Source organism: Palaemon carinicauda, chromosome 1 (genome assembly GCF_036898095.1).
Source record: "Palaemon carinicauda isolate YSFRI2023 chromosome 1, ASM3689809v2, whole genome shotgun sequence".
Taxonomy (NCBI): domain Eukaryota; kingdom Metazoa; phylum Arthropoda; class Malacostraca; order Decapoda; family Palaemonidae; genus Palaemon; species Palaemon carinicauda.
The window spans coordinates 223,149,874-223,170,794 of NC_090725.1; positions in this window are offsets into that span (position 1 = coordinate 223,149,874).

Sequence of the window (20,921 nt, forward strand, 5' to 3'; positions counted from 1 at the left end):
CAATCTACGACCTGAATAGAGATTCGTCTCGTAGGAGGGAGATTGACGAGATACGAATTCGGGAAAGAAAAAGGGGAGCCGCTCCCAAGGCTTCCCTATCCCCCGATTCGTATGCGTGCCTGGCGCCAATCCTGGCGCCATCTGTATTCCTTTTTGCGTAGCTTAACAACTCGGTGTTTTTTCCTGTTTTTCTCGCAAATCTTGGATTTATTCAACTTTTCATGGCTTCTTCGTCTTCGTTGACCTCGGATAAGTTGAGTATAGTGTCTGTTATGTATAAATGTAGGCTCTTGGTAAAATTTTGAGTGATTAATAGGATTAATCTTTGATACAAGAGCCGTAGCCTACCAGAGGTGTCCTGGACACTGTCACTCGCTAGGTATAAATTAGTTAGTCAGAGTGACATTCCTGGTTGTTTTGCTTAATAAAATTTAGCTATTTAGCTTTACATAGGATTTCCTTTCGTGCTTAGTATTATTTGGCGAAGTATTCGCCATTCTGGCCTACGCTAGGCCATGTAGCCTAGTCGTTTGGTCCTAGTACTTAATGCATGATTATGGTTTTTCCGAGTGTAATTAAAATTTTATTGAAGCTTTAGGCTATATTTTATACATTTAGACTGTGTGGAATATTTCCAAGATTGTATACGTGAGAGTTTCGGTGAATTAGGTAATCGATTCTCTTGGTGCCTAGGCTAATTGCTTATGGAGCCTTAGTATACTTTATCATACTCCCCGGTTGCTTTCTTTTCTTCGGAGAAGGTATGCAATCCCTTTCCCTCTGTTTAAGCCTTGGGCTTATCCCTAAGTGGTTTTTTCCGAATTTATTTTCGATAAAACTATACTAGGGTGTTACTGTACCTTCCTGTTCCTGCTGAGTCTGGTTCAAAGAGGGACAGAACAACAGAGTTTTTAGTCTGAGTCCGTGTTGTTTGGCTTGGGGCAGAGTCTCCCTCGCTGACCTAACACTTACAAAGGGAGCTGAGCTCCCTTAGGTCACTGTCGAAGGTTTCTGTAGTTATGATTCCTTCTTGTGTGATCGACCAGACTAAGTCCTGTTGCTGTTCTCGGGGAGGATAAATCTTCCCTTGGGAGTTGCAACGCCTTCCTTGCTTTGGTGCTCTGGAAGCTGGCAGGTATTATACTACTGCGCTGGCCCTTTCCCTTAGATCTCCCTTAGGCTAAGACAGAGTTCTTGGCTGCGGGTGATCTGTCACTAAAGCAAGGTTGGCAGGACCCTCTTGTCCCTTCCCCCTCTATCTCCGTAATGGCCTAGCCATTACTGTACTGTACCTTGCCGGCCGGCAGAGCTGGCCGGCAGGGGTATTACTGTACCATATGTCATTCTACTTCTGGACCTAGTATAGGTTGGGATATGGATTGACTAAGTCCATTGCCGGCCGGCAGAGACGCTGGACGGCAAGGGTCTTATGTTTTCGAGTGCTGCCCGGACCTCTCTTGGTCCCTCATCCATGCCTGCCGGCAGAGCCGGACGGCATTGGTCAAGGAAGCCTGAATTAAGTTTCTCCCCTTCCTTATATGCACTCTTTCGGTTGCCGGGCTTGGGGGGTTGTGTACACTCTTATCCCGGCATCCATTCTATTTTCTTCTAGTGCTGTACCTGTCCCGGCAGCCGGCCTATGAGGCTGGCTGCCGGCCTGTGAGGCCGGCAGCCGGGCAGGGGTAGTCTTCTGGTTCTTTTGCTGCCGGCTGGCATCGGTCTTGTACCTTTGCCGGCCGGCTTATGTCAGTCCTTGTCTGCCGGTCACCAAGAGTGTGGCCGGCAGCTGGGTACTACCTTGTGTAGTTGCTGGCCGGCAATCATTGCCGGCCAACACTGGCTGTTGCTGGCCGGCAGCTGCTGCCGCCGGCACAGGCATTTGAACCAGAGGGCTGCCGCCCTATAGCTGTTAAGTAGTATACTTTAAAGCTAATTGTGGTGTGTGCCGGCCGGCAAAGGCAGGCCGGCACACATCCTCCTATACTGTACTAGTATTCTTCTGTATAGCATATACAGTAAGAAGAAAACTATAGTAAAAGTTTAGGTACAGCACTGTATCTTCTAACACTATTGTGTTTTCTTACACAGCCCTTTGCTGTTGCCCTCAGACAGGAAGCAGAGTTCTTCCCCGTCTATTATCCAGGATTTTTAAAAATCATTGCCTAGGTGTGAGCTCCACCTGTTTCCTCTGGAAACCTTGCATTGGTTACTCTAGTAGAGATAAACCATTTTTTATTTTATTATCCGGAAGGCTGCAACAATGGGTTGTGAGGGAAACACAAGTGTGTGTCTTTCATTTATGAATTGTTATGCTATAATATGCATATCCAGTGATACATAGTTCACTTGATACTCATGGAAATTTCTTCTCTTTACAGGAGGACCCTCCGAAGTGCGGAAATGTTTTCTGCAATGTCCGCAGCAAGAACCTCTGCGGACATGAGTGTTGTAGGAGACACGCAGCATGCGCTGTCTCCAAGGATGATCTCCAGTATTGGGACCCTCAGGTATGTACTGTATGCACTAACCTGATTACTGAGGCTTTTGATTCCCCTAGAACGGCGGAATCAAGGGATATAGCTAGGGAAAAGCTTCGTACTTGGGTAAGGGGCTTCAAGAAGAACACCTCTGGCCCTTATCTTCCAAGTGAGAAGATGAGGGCGTATCTTTTTCCCCAGGCATCAGCTGAGGCAGTGATTCCCCAGCCTCAAGAGGAGATCCTTCAAGATCAAGTCCAGGTGGACGAGGAAGTCGCAGATGCGATGCAAGACATCCAGTTGTGTGACAGGATGTCTGACCTGGACGATCGTTTGGAAGAAGACCTCCTGGCAGAAGGTCAGGATCAAGTTCAAACCCCGGATGTCGTAGAGGAGGAGGTCGACGAGGTGTCGGCTACTCCGGTTCAGATGCCGGAGCCTATCCCCTCAACATCGGCTGGCCTCCCAGTAGAACTGGGACAGGCCCTCTCTTCGATTGTTGGAATGATCCAACAAATGCAGAAGGAGAATCAGGAGAAGGCGGCTGCAATGGAACTGCGTATGCAGTCCCTGGCAGAATCACATGGGCCCCGGAAAAGGCTCAATGTGAAAGACCTTCCCATATGCTCAGATGCTAACCCATGGAGGTATGCTGAGCACATGCCGATGACGACTGGAAAGATCGTCATTTCGGGTAAGCTGGGTTCAGTTCCCCTAGAGGAGGTAGAATTCTGGCCCAGCAAGGCATCATATCCGGACTGCTATGTCCGGCTGAGAAAAGAACCAGCTTCAAGGGAGGAGACAGAGCCGAAGGAGGTCATTGTTATGGACCACGCTAAGGCTCAAGCCCTACTTTCATCCTCGATGAAAGAGAGGGGCTTCTCGAATTCGAAGGTAGCTGCATTGAGCAAGAAGCTCCCTTCGTTTGTGTCCTCTCCTGATAGAGCCTTCCCCTTTTTACAGAAAGGGTTTGCGGCTGTCCTAAAGGCAGTCGAGGCCGGCAAGCCTTGCCCCTCCCTGGAGGAGTGTAAACCCTTGTCGCTGGCTCTACCTATGGACCACAAAGACTGGAAGGATGTCCATCTAACATTCTCAGTGGGAAAGTTGGAGGCTGATATTGCCGGACGGCAATTCGGCGAGGACCTCCCCAAGCTGTCCGAATCTCTTTTACGAAGAGAGTTCGAGACAAAAGAAAGACTGGCTGCCTCAATGTCTCATCAGACTACTCTCGAGACGATGGCAAGTGACCCCAAGGTCCATGAAATGTTCATGGTAGTGGCTAAGTCTCACTTAGCCACAGTGACGAAGGACCTTTATAACTTCGTCAAGGCAAGGAGAGCTTGCAGGGAGTTCGTGTTCACCGGGGCTTCGGTGAGACACGAGCCAAGGAAGTTAATCTCCTCCAACATTTGGGGAAAAGACCTTTTCCCTACCGATGTGGTCAAAGAGGTTGTTGATAAGGCCGCCGTGGAGAATAGAAATCTTCTCCAGAAGTGGGGCCTGGCTATCAAAAGAAAATCTTCCCCGGATGAGGGTCCTCAACCAAAGAGGAAGAATATGAAGACTAGGCTACCATCTCGGCCAGCCAAGCCTTATAGACAGCAACAGCAACTGCAATTGCCTTTGCCTCCAGTGCCCCAGATGGTGGCACAAACCCCGACTGCCTTTCAGTGGGTACCCCAGGCGGTGCCAGGTCAGTCAACCACATTCGCCCCAACGTTCGAAGGACAGTCTTCTTCCTTTCGTGCAAAACCTAGAGGAGCAGCCAGAGGCTCGTCTAGGCGCCCCTCAAGGGGAAGGGGATTCAGAGGTGGTCGTGGTCAGGGAGGCAAGACCTCAGGACGGCAGTCCAAGTGAAATGATACCGGTAGGAGGGAGACTGATGAAATTTTGGGATCGCTGGACCTTCGATCCCTGGGCCCAAAGCCTACTCAAGAATGGACTGGGTTGGAGCTGGTACAACACTCCACCCCCATGCCTTCGGTTTTTCCAACACTCCACCCCCATTTTGGAGGAGTACGTTCAAGAACTGTTGGAGAAAAATGTGATCCGAAAGGTGAAGTCCATCAAATTCCAAGGGAGGCTGTTTTGTGTTCCCAAGAAAGACTCGGAAAAGCTCAGAGTCATTCTGGACTTGTCACCACTCAACAAGTTCATAGTGAATTGCAAATTCAAGATGCTAACACTGCAACACATAAGGACCTTACTGCCCAAGAGGGCATACTCAGTCTCTATAGACTTGTCAGACGCCTATTGGCACATTCCAATCAGCCGTCGACTCTCCCCCTACCTAGGGTTCAGGCTACAACGAAAACTGTACGCCTTCAGAGCCATGCCATTCGGGCTAAACATAGCCCCAAGGATTTTCACGAAGCTTGCGAGCGCAGCTCTCAAACAATTACGCCTAAAGGGAATTCAGGTAGTAGCCTACCTGGACGACTGGCTGGTGTGGGCAGCATCCGAGACCGAATGCTTGCAAGCTTCCAGTCAGGTGATCCAGTTCCTAGAGTACCTAGGCTTCAAGATCAACAAGAAAAAGTCTCGACTTTCTCCATCCCAAAAGTTCCAGTGGCTGGGAATCCACTGGGACCTTTTGTCACACAGTTTCTCCATCCCAATGAAGAAAAGGAAGGAGATAGCGGGCTCTGTCAAGAGACTTCTAGATTCCGAAAGGATATCAAGACGCGAACAGGAGAGGGTACTAGGCTCTCTCCAGTTTGCTTCAGTGACAGACCCAGTGCTAAGAGCACAGCTAAAGGATGCAACCGGAGTTTGGAGAAGGTATGCATCAAACGCGCGAAGAGACCTGAGAAGACCAGTGCCGCCTCGGCTACGTACTCTTCTCAGACCTTGGTCCCAAGCCAGACATCTAAAGAAGTCTGTTCTTCTTCAGCCACCTCCCCCGTCGTTGACGATTCACTCAGACGCCTCAAAGGAGGGATGGGGAGGTCACTCTCATCGGAAAAAAGTCCAGGGGACTTGGTCCAAGCTATTCAGGACCTTTCATATAAACTTTCTAGAAGCTATGGCAGTGCTCCTTACCTTAAAGAAAGTCTCCCCGCGTCACTCGATCCACATAAGATTGGTGACAGACAGCGAGGTGGTTGTGAGATGCTTGAATCGACAAGGGTCGAGGTCACCACCTCTCAACCAAGTGATGTTAGCCATTTTCCGATTGGCGGAAAAGAAGAAGTGGTACCTGTCGGCAGTTCACCTTCAAGGAGTCCGCAACGTGACAGCGGACGCTCTATCCAGGTTCACACCGATAGAGTCGGAATGGTCCTTAGACGCAGGATCATTTTCCTTCATTCTGAATCAAGTCCCAGAACTGCAAATAGACCTCTTTGCGACGAAAGACAACAAGAAGTTGCCCCTGTACGTGTCCCCGTACGAGGACCCCTTAGCGGAAGCAGTGGACGCAATGTCCCTCGACTGGAACAGATGGTCCAGGATTTATCTGTTCCCTCCTCACAACCTTCTGTTGAGGGTCCTCAACAAACTGAGATCCTTCAAGGGGGTAGCGGCAATAGTGGCCCACAAGTGGGCGAACAGCATGTGGTTCCCCTTGGCGTTGGAACTACAGATGAAGTTCGTGCCGCTACCACATCCAGTTCTGACCCAGCGAGTCCAGAAGTCGACTGTCTGCGCTTCATTACAGAAAACCCAGACCCTGCAGCTCATGATTTTCTCGCCCTAGCGGTGAGAAAGCGCTTCGGGATTTCGAAAGCCAGCATAGACTTCCTAGAGGAATACAAGTGCAAATCGACTAGAAGGCAATATGAGTCATCTTGGAGAAAATGGGTGGCCTTTGTAAAGGCAAAGAATCCGCAGGAGATCTCAACAGATTTCTGCTTATCTTTCTTCATCCATCTCCATGGCCAAGGATTGGCAGCTAACACGATTTCAGTGTGTAAATCGGCTTTGATGAGACCCATTTTATTTGCCTTCCAGATCGACCTAGGTAACGAGATCTTTAATAAAGTTCCGAAAGCCTGCGCTAGGCTCAGACCTTCAGCACCTCCAAAGCCCATCTCATGGTGTTTAGACAAAGTTCTTCATTTCGCCTCCTTGTTGAGCAATGAAGAATGTGCGTTAAAGGATTTGACGCAAAAAGTTATTTTCCTATTTGCACTCGCGTCCGGGGCCAGGGTTAGTGAGATTGTAGCCCTTTCGAGAGAGGCAGGTCGTGTTCAGTTCCTGGATGGGGGGGAGCTGAACCTGTTTCCGGATCCTACGTTTCTCGCCAAGAATGAGTTACCCACCAACAGGTGGGGTCCCTGGAGAATCTGTCCTCTGAAAGAAGATGCATCTCTATGTCCAGTAGAATGCCTAAAGGTCTATCTTCGTAGAACTTCAGACTTCAAGGGTAGTCAACTATTCAGGGGAGAAACATCAGGCTCAAATTTATCTCTGAATCAACTCAGAGCGAAAATGACATATTTTATTCGCAGAGCGGATCCTGACAGTACACCCGCAGGTCACGATCCGAGGAAAGTTGCCTCATCCCTAAATTTCTTTAATTGTATGGATTTTGAACATCTCCGTTCATACACGGGCTGGAAGTCTTCCAGGGTGTTCTTTCGCCACTATGCGAAGCAAGTAGAGGAACTTAAGAGATCTGTGGTAGCAGTGGGTCGTGTAGTTAACCCTACTGTTTAACTCTGCGAGGAACAGTGGTCTTAATTGGGACGATTAAGTCCAGGGTGAGTGTGTAGGTACATACTGTACTACAAACTAAATGAGGGCACCAAGTGCCCATATAGACTGTTCCTTCCTTCAAAGGTGAACCTTGCATAAGTTCAGACATGTGTGCCAAGCGTTTCTAACGCTAATGTGATTGATTTGTAATACAGATTTTTTATGACTTGATACCTTGGTATCTCATTAAAGTGGTGTTTAATGGTTTTTCTTTCAGATAAACAAGTTCTGTTTACTATCATACTTATGCTTAAAGTTTTGGGTTACCCTCTTTTATATAAATATATATATTTGTTGTTAACCTGTCTGTTTATTATCTGTCAATAAACTTGTTCTTGAGAACCTTGCGTCTCTTTCACCTGTGTCAATTTATTGGTATAATTGAGCATTTTAATTCTATGTATCTTATCTGGGATAATTCTGATAGAATTGTTCTGTCTTGCAAGCTATGTTGCATTGGTTTATGTAAGTCCCCTAATGGGAGGACTCCGTCCCATAAAGGGACGAGGGCGGTTTTATTAGTTTCTTCCTATGCGGATATAAACCTTTGTTCAATACAAGTATTGTGCGGATGACTGGTCAATATATTGACGCAGTGGTTCTATACAAACTATGCTTTACTTAATATAGGGCGAGACCACTATATTAGCTTGCCTGGTATTCATACATAGATATATGTACTCTTCGAGACTTTCCAGAGTCTAGTAGGACTCTTCCCTGTAGGGGGCAGGAAGCTCTAACATAGTTTATAGTTAGTTGAAAAGATGTATAACGGTAACATCTTAGGTCTCTAGGTCTAGTCGACCGGGAATAAATATCTCCGGGGAGTACGGCACGTTCTGAGAATCCACAGATACAGTAATGCTCTGGTACACTTCCATCAGGACGACATGGCTTGAGCCCAAAAAACGGATTTTGAGCGAAGCGAAAAATCTATTTTTGGGTGAGATAGCCATGTCGTCCTGATGGACCCGCCCTTGCCTTTCTAAGAAAGGGCTGTAGGACCCCTCCCTACATACAGTATCTGTAGCACCTCGTGTACGCTACAAGGAATATAGATGGCGCCAGGATTGGCGCCAGGCACGCATACGAATCGGGGGATAGGGAAGCCTTGGGAGCGGCTCCCCTTTTTCTTTCCCGAATTCGTATCTCGTCAATCTCCCTCCTACGAGACGAATCTCTATTCAGGTCGTAGATTGCCATGTGACGTGTCTAGAATACGTCCTCTGATATGTCGCGATATCCCTTTCACGAGGGATACTCGCTCCAGGAGTTAGAATTCTGGTACCTTAAGGTAAATTCTCTGGGAATATCGCCGTAGTTGTAATATACCCTAGGAAGCTACCCTATAGGAACTTCCATCAGGACGACATGGCTATCTCACCCAAAAATAGATTTTTCGCTTCGCTCAAAATCCGTTATATATATATGTATATATATATATATATATATATATATATATATATATATATATATAATATATATATATATATATATATATATATATATATATATATATATATATAATATATATATATATATATATATATATATATATATGTGTTATATAATATATATATATATATATATATATATATATATATATTTATTTATTTATTATATATATATTTATTATATATATATATATATATATATATATATATATATATATATATATATATATATATATATATATATATATATATATATATATATATATATACATATATATCCATATATATATATATATATATGTATATATATATATATATATATATATATATATATATATATATATATATATATATATATATACATATATATATATATATATATATATATATATATATATATATATATATATATATACATGTGCGTGTGTGTGTGTTACCGTATATATGCGAATTTTTAACCATGCGTAATTCCTAGTATATTTGCAGAGGCAAAGATATATCATTTAATATGCATTACCACTAAAAAATCCAAGTTAATATGCATTATTCCTAAATCTATTCCCTCAAAATAATAAAGAACACATGTGGACTTATTTAAAAGACAAAATATTTTAGCGACAGCAAAAAATATGTCATTGATAAGATTTGCTTGACCACCAGAGATTTTTATGTTTGCAAATTTTTCATTTGTTTTATTATATAGACAGTCTTTCCCAACTTGACTCTTTGCTATATGAATAGATTGAAAGGCTTCGAGGAAATATGCAACATATATATATATATATATATATATATATATATATATATATATATATATATATATATATATATACATATATATATATATATACATATAAATATATATATATATATATATATATATATATATATATTATATATATATATATATATATATATATATATATATATATATATATATATATATATATATATATATATATATTTATATATATACACATATATAAATTTATATATATATATATACATATATATATATATATATATATATATATATATATACATATATATTATGAGTGTATTCTCTTTGGAACGCATAGGAATGTAAATTATCCGGACATTGTTCAATCTTAAAAAAGAAACATGCAAATCGAGTTGTAGGCCATAAACTGCTTTTTGAAGTTACATTACTTCCAGCAAAAGCGGCAGCGTTGGAACGGATGGCATTGCATGATGAAATACTTCCATGAACCAAAATCAGGAGGAAAAGTGCCAGAAATATCACCAGTTATTCACGAGGAAAAATGTTAGTAAAACGATACTTGGAAGAGGACATCTTTTTTTAATAACTCTCTCTCTCTCTCTCCCCTCTCTCTCTCTCTCTCTCTCTCTCTCTCTCTCTCTCTCTCTCTCTCTCTCTCTCTCTCTCTCTCTCCTTCGAAAAATACTGCAGCAGATACAGCTGAATAAAGGTACATTATGGAGTAGGTTGTTAGTGAAAGTAATGATAGCCGGAATTCAGAGCGTTTTTTTTTTTTTTTTATTATTATACTAATATTTATCATTTAATTTTTCTTCAAACCATTGTTCCATCTTTTTTTTTTTTTTTTTCGTAGCGTAATGGGATCCGAGTGAGCATCGATGGAACAGACAAAGGTAGATACATCGTCAAAAGCAGACTTTTAATAAGCCAATTTTTGCTGATATCTACTTAGCTTTACCATTCACGTATTTAGGTGGTAGTTAGGGACACCCTGTGTTTTTTAAAACGATCAGGACTCAAGTTAATATGCACGATTGGCATTTTAAAACAAAATCTTATTTAGATATTATAAATATGTAAACAGGTACATTTTTTAAAGTAACATTTATTAATGTTGTCACATTTATGAAAGAAATAGCCGTGAAATCTCCGTTTCGGGCCCTGCTAGTCAACATGCTATCGGCAGCTGCTGAGAATTATTTTTCTAAGCATCCTTTACTTACTATAATTCAAATTTATCCTGGCTGAGACTTTTATTCAAAAGATTATCAGAATACATAGGCCTACTTTGTATAGACTACAGTTGAGGAAAAGACAGACTAGATTTTTTTTTTTTTTTTTTGTTATCCAACAATAAAGGTTGAAAAATTAAAATAATTCGAGTGCGCCTTTCTTCACTTGTAAGCTAGTTCACAAAGCAGAATATATTTCATCTGCAGTTGAAAATATTTCCATAAGGAGATGCTGAAAATTATGTTAAGGCTACCTAGAACCCATTTGATGAACACCAAAACTTTTCTCCGATAATAGATTTGACTGATCTGAGATTATAATGTTTGATATCCGTTGAGTAAAAGAACCACTATCCGTACTGCTTACCTGTAAATATATTGCAAATTAGTATAACTTTAGATATCACATCTCCATTGAGCCTTCTGTATTCTTGATTGAAGTGAAAAATATATTGTTGTATAAAAAAGTCCTTTGTTTGTATGAGTACATCGCAGCCTAAGCGCTTGAAGACGCTCAAATCTACACACCTCTAGCTTCATGAAGTAAACGGAAAATAGTATAGGAGATAGAATACAGACAGATGACAGTCAATACTCAAGTGTAAAATATTTTAAGGTCATTACGTTACATGAACTATTAAAGTTGTACTCTTTATCGAGGTATTTTATACATCTTCTATTACATAGGTACATTTGAAACATTATCTCGCATAATCAAAGTTAAACACAGTCAAACTATGTTTTGTATTCTAGAAGTTTTATTCCATCTTTGACCAAGTTGTGGAATGATCTTCCTAATCGGGTAGTTGAATCAATTGAACTTCAAAAGTTCAGACTTGCAGCAAATATTTTATGTTGACCAGTGTAACTTGAGTCTTTTCTATACGAATTATCTGATTTGATGGTGTTACTGCTTTTAAATATTTCATTTTGATTATTCAGTATTTCTCAGATAGTTTATTTATTTCCTTATTTCCTTTCCTTAGTGGACTATTTTCCTTGTGGGAGCCCTTGAGTCTATAGCATCTTGCTTATCCAGCTACGGTTGTAGCTTAGCTAATAATAATAATAATAATAATAATAATAATAATAATAATAATAATAATAATAATAATAATAATAATAATGTGTAATGATATTACCATCGATACACGTAGCCTTATAATGTTACATCACTTTACACACAAATACATAACAAAGATCTGATTGTAATTTCATACTGATAATGGTAAGGGTTGTACCCGGGTAACGGTACAATAGAAAAAGAATAATAATAGTGACCTTTACTAAATGATTGATGCAACTTTTTTGGTGAATTTAACAATGGCTCGACTTTGCTATTCACATGCCTTTCAAACGGATGTAAAACGAACTAAGCTTCAGTTTCGCTCTACAAAATAATAATATCCGTCTTTTGTGGAATTCCGGCATTTATATGAATATTATTATCTTGGTTCTTTATTAGCAAAATAAATATTTTTTCAGTTTCACGCTATATGTTGTATTCTATGACGGTCGAAGAATAAAACCGGAATTGATTTGGGTTCGATGAATTGATATTCACCAAACCCCAGACCTATTGCAGGTTCAATCGAAAGGATTTTAGATTTAAGACTTCCTTCTATTTGAGGACTAGATTACTTCAGATAAACTATTTCTATATAACTTCATTTTAGAGAAACTACATTTATGAAAAGACATTATGGCATGTGACAGTATTTGCCCAGTATATTTTAGCTTGTATATATATATATATATATATATATATATATATATATATATATATATATATATATATATATATATATATATATATATATATATATATATATATGTATATATATATATATATATATATATATATATATTTATATATATATATATATATATATATATATATATATATATATATATATATATATATATATATATATATATATATATTGACCATTAATGAAAAAGTTGACACTTTAATGCTACAGTAAATAATCCATCAATACACTTATAATTAACGGTTACTCTTACGTCGTTTGGGCTCACTCCAAGAACCTTCATGCATCTTACAACTATATGGAAACATGATGCAATCTCCCAGTGTGTTATGCTATAACTTTTAACAAGATTACATAAGACTTCGTAACCGAACTACGTGAAATAAAGATTAATTCTTTAAAATAACGTGAATTTACATATACGGAACTGAATGAAAATACAACTAAATGAATGACGAACGTCTTATGTAATTTACATACATTTACTGAATCCTACATACGACCTGGCTATACTTCTCTTATATGTATGAAGGTATTACATCGCCCCATAAAGGATGTCTACCATTCAAATATCCCACTTAAAAGTTATTCAAGGGATACGACTTGAATAGTTTTATGAGTAATAAAGACCAGACTTAAGGTGGTTACAACCTTATATAAAAAAAGTCAAAGCATTAGGTAATATGAATGGCTGACCAAAATATAAATTTAATATCTTTACAAATTTAGATAAATTATGCAGCTTTTACAAATTTATTACCCAGTATATATAAATAGGTATCACGCAGTATAGTAGTTTAGCTGAACAGTTTACTTAATCCCACAACAAACAACTTAAGTCATACTCACGTTTGCAAAGTTGTGATTATACCATAGAGATTAGAGATGTCGAAGAGAACATAGAAATCAAAGCATAAGGGAGACTTTAATTTGGTTTACGCAGGACGTTGTAAGGCAGAACCTCCAGGTTGATATACCCTCTTCTAACCAGAACTAACTTTATATGCCCACAATGCATATACTTTACAGCTCTAGTGTCGTATTACATGCCAAAACCTTGGTCCCAAATTGACCGGATGGATTTTTGTAATAAAAGACGAGCGTGTTCACATAATTACCCAGGGGGCTACTAAAATTAATCCTATTCACTTTATGAACACTTTCATAAAAAACCCAAATTTAGTAAGATATGATATAATTTGTGAATCACAGCCCCTTCTGTATGATGTCGATTCTTTTCTAACCTCCACGTATGTTCGATTCTATTCGTTTTAGACTATTGTAGATTTCCTGCCTCACTTATTAGATTTTTCCTGTACCTTAATAAAAATTTTCTGCATTAGATTTGTATGTGCTGCAGTAGTTTCATCAAAATCGTGATTTATTTGCATAAGTTATATACTGTATATGTACATATATGTGACTAAGCAATTACATAATTTCTAATACTGACGATAATAACGAATATAAATACTACTAACACTACTCCTATTACTGTAATGATTTTAAGCTCTTAGACAAATATTTCATAATGTTCATTTCGAGAGATTATTTCTAACAAAGATATTCTGCAACAGTGAAAAAAAAGTATATTTTTGCCAGGAAGTGTAAAGGCATCAAGGTTAAAAGAAATAAAGAAGATTAATTAGTGTATACTTTCTGTCATTATAGATTAAGAGTAGGTGATCCAAACAAAAAAGGTGAAGGAAGCGAGGAGGGGATATAGAGGTAGTATAGTCATTTTGAACCTAGTGTCATTGAGGGGAAAAAATTTTTTGGGTTTACTGGAAAATTGTAATATTTTGGGAAAAAAGCTGGTAAAAGACCTAGTAAAGATCGAGTGAAGAGTTATTAGTGAAAATCAGTTTGAACTAAAAGTCCTCAACAATCCTTATGTGTCATAGAGAGTAGACTGATACGTAATGCATTTAGGCCGGGTAATTGTTCTGTTGATGATGAATGGGCCTTCTTTTCAACAGCATATCAAACCCCTTACCCATACTGTGCTATTTCACTCTATCTTGTCCTCACCTTTGTGCTTCTATGATATCAAAGCGTGACCTTTCCATTATATCCATCAAACCATTCCTAGAAAGAGTATAGGCATTATTTTCTTCTGACCTCCTAACGCTTCTAAATTTTACCTTCTTTAAACTAACGTTTTGCCTGTTATTTTTTCTTCAAAATATTTTGGTCCAGCTCTTCTCCTGTGATAACCTTTATAGCAATTCTATGTATTTCCACATTTTTTTTACATGAATTATAGGTAGGCTTTGCATTTCAACAGATTCAGACTTTATTTTTTTCACTAGCATTCATCATCCAAAATTTATTTCCATAGAAGTGGGTATATTTAGCAATCCCTTCATTCATTCCAAGCTTAGATACATACAAAGTATATATATACACACACACACACACACCTATATATGTATTACATATGCAGCAAGGGCATAATTGCCACCTCGGCTAAGATAGATTTAGTTTCATGACACTTTTCCCAAGGATTTGTTTCTACGTATCAGTTCTTTGTATTCCACTTTAGGCTTGAAACATTACGGTTGCACACACACCATTGAGATCAAGTAGTTATACACACTTTTGGGATGTAGGAATGTGTACCAACAGATTCCCCTGTAAAAGGGCCCATGTCATACTAACACTGATAATTTTTTTATGTAAACTCGACCAAGTTAGGGCTGTAAGATTTCTAGACCTGTTATGTTTATACTTGCGATTTATTATATCTATCATTTGTTTTTCAGTTTCAATTTTATCTTTAAACTTTTAACGGCTTTTATAATTTTAATTATGTGTAATTTCTACTTTACAAAGGACAATTATGTAATGTTTTAATTGATAATCATATTATTTGCCTTTGGGTTTAAACTATGATGATAAGATATGAAAAGGAAAATCTCACAAATAAATGTTTATCCCATTAATTCTTTTCAATTAGCAATATATATATATATATATATATATATATATATATATATATATATATATATATATATATATATATATATATATATATATATATATGTATATATATATTTATATATATATATATATATATATATATATATATATGCATACACATATGTATATATATATATACATATATATACATATATATGTGTATATAAACATATATATATATATATATATATATATATATATATATATATATATATATATATATATATATATATATATATATATATATATATACGTATATATATATATGAACATATATCACAAGCACACGTGATTTTAATTAATGTAAATATCACCCACGAAATGCATTTAATACCGAATTCTATCTTGGGAATACATATCCACTTGGAATTCATTTTATGGTAACAGCTTCTGGCCGGGTGGTGATTCGAACCACCACCTGTACGGCTAGAAACCATGCTGAGCAGGGACCCTACCGACTCAGCTATCAAGAGAGACAGTCTTGCTCTCTTGATAGCTGAGTCGGTAGGGTCCCTGCTCAGCATGGTTTCTAGCCGTACAGGTGGTGGTTCGAATCACCACCCGGCCAGAAGCTGTTACCATAAAATGAATTCCAAGTGGATATGTATTCCCAAGATAGAATTCGGTATTAAATGCATTTCGTGGGTGATATTTACATATATATATATATATATATATATATATATATATATATATATATATATATATATATATATACATATATATATATATATATATATATATATATATATATATATATATATATGCATATATGCATATATATAAATATATATATATATATATATATATATATATATATATATATATATATATATATACATATATATATATATATATATATATATATATATATATAAACATAAACATGAACTTATATATACACACACACATATATATATATATATATATATATATATATATATATATATATACATTTATATATATATATATATATATATATATATATATATATAAATATATATATATATATATATATATATATATATATATATATATATTTATATATATATATATATATATATACATGACGAAATGAAAGCAAATAAAAGAATCAATTGTAATTCAAGAAAAGTTTTATTAGAATCAGGACAAGAGATAGGTAGAATTATTTCAAAACAAGAAAATGAAAAACTTTCATAGAAACGCAAAATCTTATGATGGAAATATTTGAAATAAGGGTAAAGTCCAAGTAAGATAAAAACAGAATTACCATAAATATAGAAAATATAAACAAACATAATTGAAAATACATGACATTCGTAAACACAATCTGACTAAAACTGGGAAGACTCTCAAGAAAGGAAGAAGCATCAAGATAAAGAACAGATGAATAGGGACTGGGCTCTAACAGATATTTTCTTTAGCCAATGAAAATGGATATAACAACCAAAGGGATAAGTTTTAAAAATTGCAGAGTATGTTTATACATGTTATACAATAGTGATATAAGAAATAACTTTGAAAAGGAAATAATGAAACCTTTGATTCGGTACCGAAAGTACCAGTAAAAATAAAGAAATCATTAAAAGGCAAGACAATAGGCAAGGCAGAAGAATATGGCCTATGAAATGATTAAATGATAGATGGAGGGTATTTCGTAGTAGTAAATCTCGATGAGCTTTACACAAAATGTTTGCAAGACTGCTCTTTACCTTCAGCTATTAAATCATTTATCATTGTATTATTTCACAAAAAAAGACACACAAAAGATCTGAAAAAATACTGCCCATTTACTTTACTCTCAATAGAAGTTGAAAATTTTACATAGCTCATGTTAGGCAAACTACAAAGAAAACTAAACTTTAATCAGCCAAGAGAGCAAGCAGATTTTGGAAGCGGATATCGAACAACCGACCATATCCATGTAATTAACCAGCTAATGGAAAAATCAACTGCGAATGAGAAACCAATATTTATGGCAATTAAATGCTATGCGAAACCTTTTATTCAGTCAAAACATTAGCAGTATTGAAAGCCCTTCAAAGATGAGGGATATATGATACTTATAGTACTGTAGAACACTAAAATATCCATACTAGAAGCACACCAATCGTAAAATTACATATAGATAGTGAGATAATTCAGAATGAGAAAGGAGTTAGGCAGGGAAACCCAATCTTTTCTAAATTATTCACAGAATGTTCATAAAAAGTTTTTAAAGAAATCAGGATTGGAGAAATATAGGAATTAACATAATGGGGATTACCTTAAAACTTGAGATTCGATGATGACATACAGTAATTCTGTTTAAAGAATCATAGGTGATGTAAGATGATAGACGATATGAATAAAGTATTCATAAATGTAGAACTGGAAATGAATATCGGTAAAAATAATATAATGTTCAATGAAAATGTAGAGACAACAAATAATGGTTAAAAGGAGCAGCTAGAGATTGTTAATGAATATACGTACTTATGAAAGACAGTAAGTGTTTCCCCCAGATGATACTGAAATCAAGAGAATGATATTTGATTGATTGATTGATTTATTGATTTTAGGTTTTCTGTCATCCTGAGATCAGGAAAAATAAAATGCCACTTTCTCTGAAAAAAAAAAAATATAATAAGAGATGGTCTTACCAGAATCAACTTATGCATCAGAAACTTGGAGCCTTACTAAATTCTTAGAACATAAGTTAAATACAACTCAAAGCTCTATGGAAAGCGTAATGATAGAATTAACAGTAAGAGAGAGAGAGAAAGAGCAACATGGATAAGAGAGCAAACTAGAGTAGAGGATATTCTAACATGAAGGAAAAAGAAATGGACGTAGGCAGGACTTATAATAAAAAGGTCATATGGACTAAAAGAATAACAGAAAGGGGCACGACGCAGTGAAACAAAGAGAAGACAATGAACTCGCGAGCTAAGAAAATTGACTCATATATATATATATATATATATATATATATATATATATATACATATATGTATATATATATATATATATATATATATATATATATATATATATATATATGTATATATATATATATATATATATATATATATATATATATATATATATATATATGTATATATGTATATATATACATATATACACATATATATATATATATATATATATATATATATATATATATATATATATATATATATATATATATGTGTGTGTGTGTGTGTGTGTATATATACATATATATATATATATGAATATATATATATATATATATATATATATATATTTATATATATGCATATACATATATATATATATATATATATATATATATATATATATATATATATATATATATATATATATATATATATTTACATATATATATATAAATATATATATATATATATATATATATATATATATATATATATATATATATATATATATGTATATATATATATATATATATATATATATATATATATACATATATATATATATATATATATATATATATATATATATATATATATATATATATGTATATATATATATATATATATATATATATATATATATATATATATAGATATGCATATATATATACATATATATATATATATATATATATATATATATATATATATATATTTATATATATATATATATATATATATATTTATATATATCTATATATATATATATTTATATATATGTTTATATATAAATATATATATATATATATATATATATATATATATATATATATATATATGTATATATATATATACACACGTATATTTCAAAAGTAAATTTTCGATGAGAAGTGAGGTGCTATACCAAACCCCTAACCGCCCCCTCACCCCCTTTCATGAAGTTTCACAAATTTTGATTGGACTTTGATATGTGTTGAAATACATTAGTTTATAGGTAGTTTAGTAAACGTAGTACTTTGGTTAAAAAACACAGACACACAGAAGGGAGATAAATTCTTATTTAATATTCTTAAACAGCAAAGGTACTCTTCGTAATGTGATTCTGGTAACTGGAGATGATAGAGGCACGAGAAATTTCCATATCATGCTGTAATAAGGAAGTAATGCACTTTCTACTCGAATTTAGTCCATAATTTCTAGTTAACTTATTACTATACCTTAGCGCTCATGGGTTGGCTATTATTACATGTTCATACATATATGATTGATGTAAGACCTTCGTTGATATGAATTAAAGTATCCTTTTTTCGGGGTTTCTGTTGCAATGGTCTCATTATAATGATTGCCATGATTATTTTAATACAGTTACAGCCATTGACATTATTGTATTTTCAACATGATTCCTTTATCATCACAGCTTCTATTTTCATATTAATTTGTTGCCATAGTAACAGTGTTGCTTGTGGTGGTTGTGATTGCGTTAGTGCTTTCAGCTCTTTAATTATAAACAACTTAATTTGCACATTATCATGAGAATGATTAACGCCATGGTAGAAGTGCCTATGAGGATGGTAATAATCTATCTGCTTTTCATTGCCCAATAACCTTCAGTATATGATTGATAGCTATTGAAATATTTGAAATAGAAAGTTGATGGATAATGTCAATAAGGAACACCCATGCTATTTTTTGGATGATAATTGGCCATTGTCATCTTATTTTATTGGTGGTTGTTGCCTTGTCCTTTGAAAGCAAAATTATTTTTTATTAATATTTGCTAAATACAGTGTATATTTTTCAATATTAATTTCTTCGGTGTTTTTCTTTTCAAAATTCCAGTAAGGTATAACTTAACAACCTATTTCAACAGTAGGTTAAATATATAACAACTTAACCAAGGACACATTTAAAATTTTATATATAAAATTATGACATTAAGCTGAGGTTATTTAACCATTATTTAACGGTCATATCTGCATAGTTTCTAGCTTATGTAGATCACTTTAATCAAATAGTGTTGACAAAAAACCATGAAATTATTCTTTGTAAAATAATAAGAGGCATTTTTGAAAAGTTTAAGATATATTGTAACAAACTAATACGTTGTATACTACAAGGGTGGTGTAAAGAAACCAATATAAATTAATAATACCCTTGATTATTTTATATTTTTTCTATAGTGGTAAGAAATCACACTTTTCCAAATCAGAATTCATAAAAATTACGTAATTGAACCTTTTCCCGGTACAGACTAAAAAAAAATGGCTTAGAGTACAATACTAGTTTACTCTATGCTTCCACTCAGAAGTTATTATTTTGATTTTGATAAAAGGAAATCCAAGACCACGATCACATACACTGTTAAAAACGTATTTTAATCGGAAATTCTCCGCGAAAATATATTATTCTCAGCCCTATTTTAGTAAAATACAGGCGACTGTAATTTTTATCCAACTTTATTATTATATTTTACGGGTTGGTAACGGTAATATCACTCCTTAGCGTCAATATATACGTTTTTAAAACGTTAAATGCCTGGCAACATTTATTCCATGAATTTTAAGGCTTTTTTTCCGGCAAATTCTTTTCAGTGTAGGTACGCGTGTTATAAGCGTTTTCGGTAATATTAACCACATAATCATAACTATTAATATTCTTGGC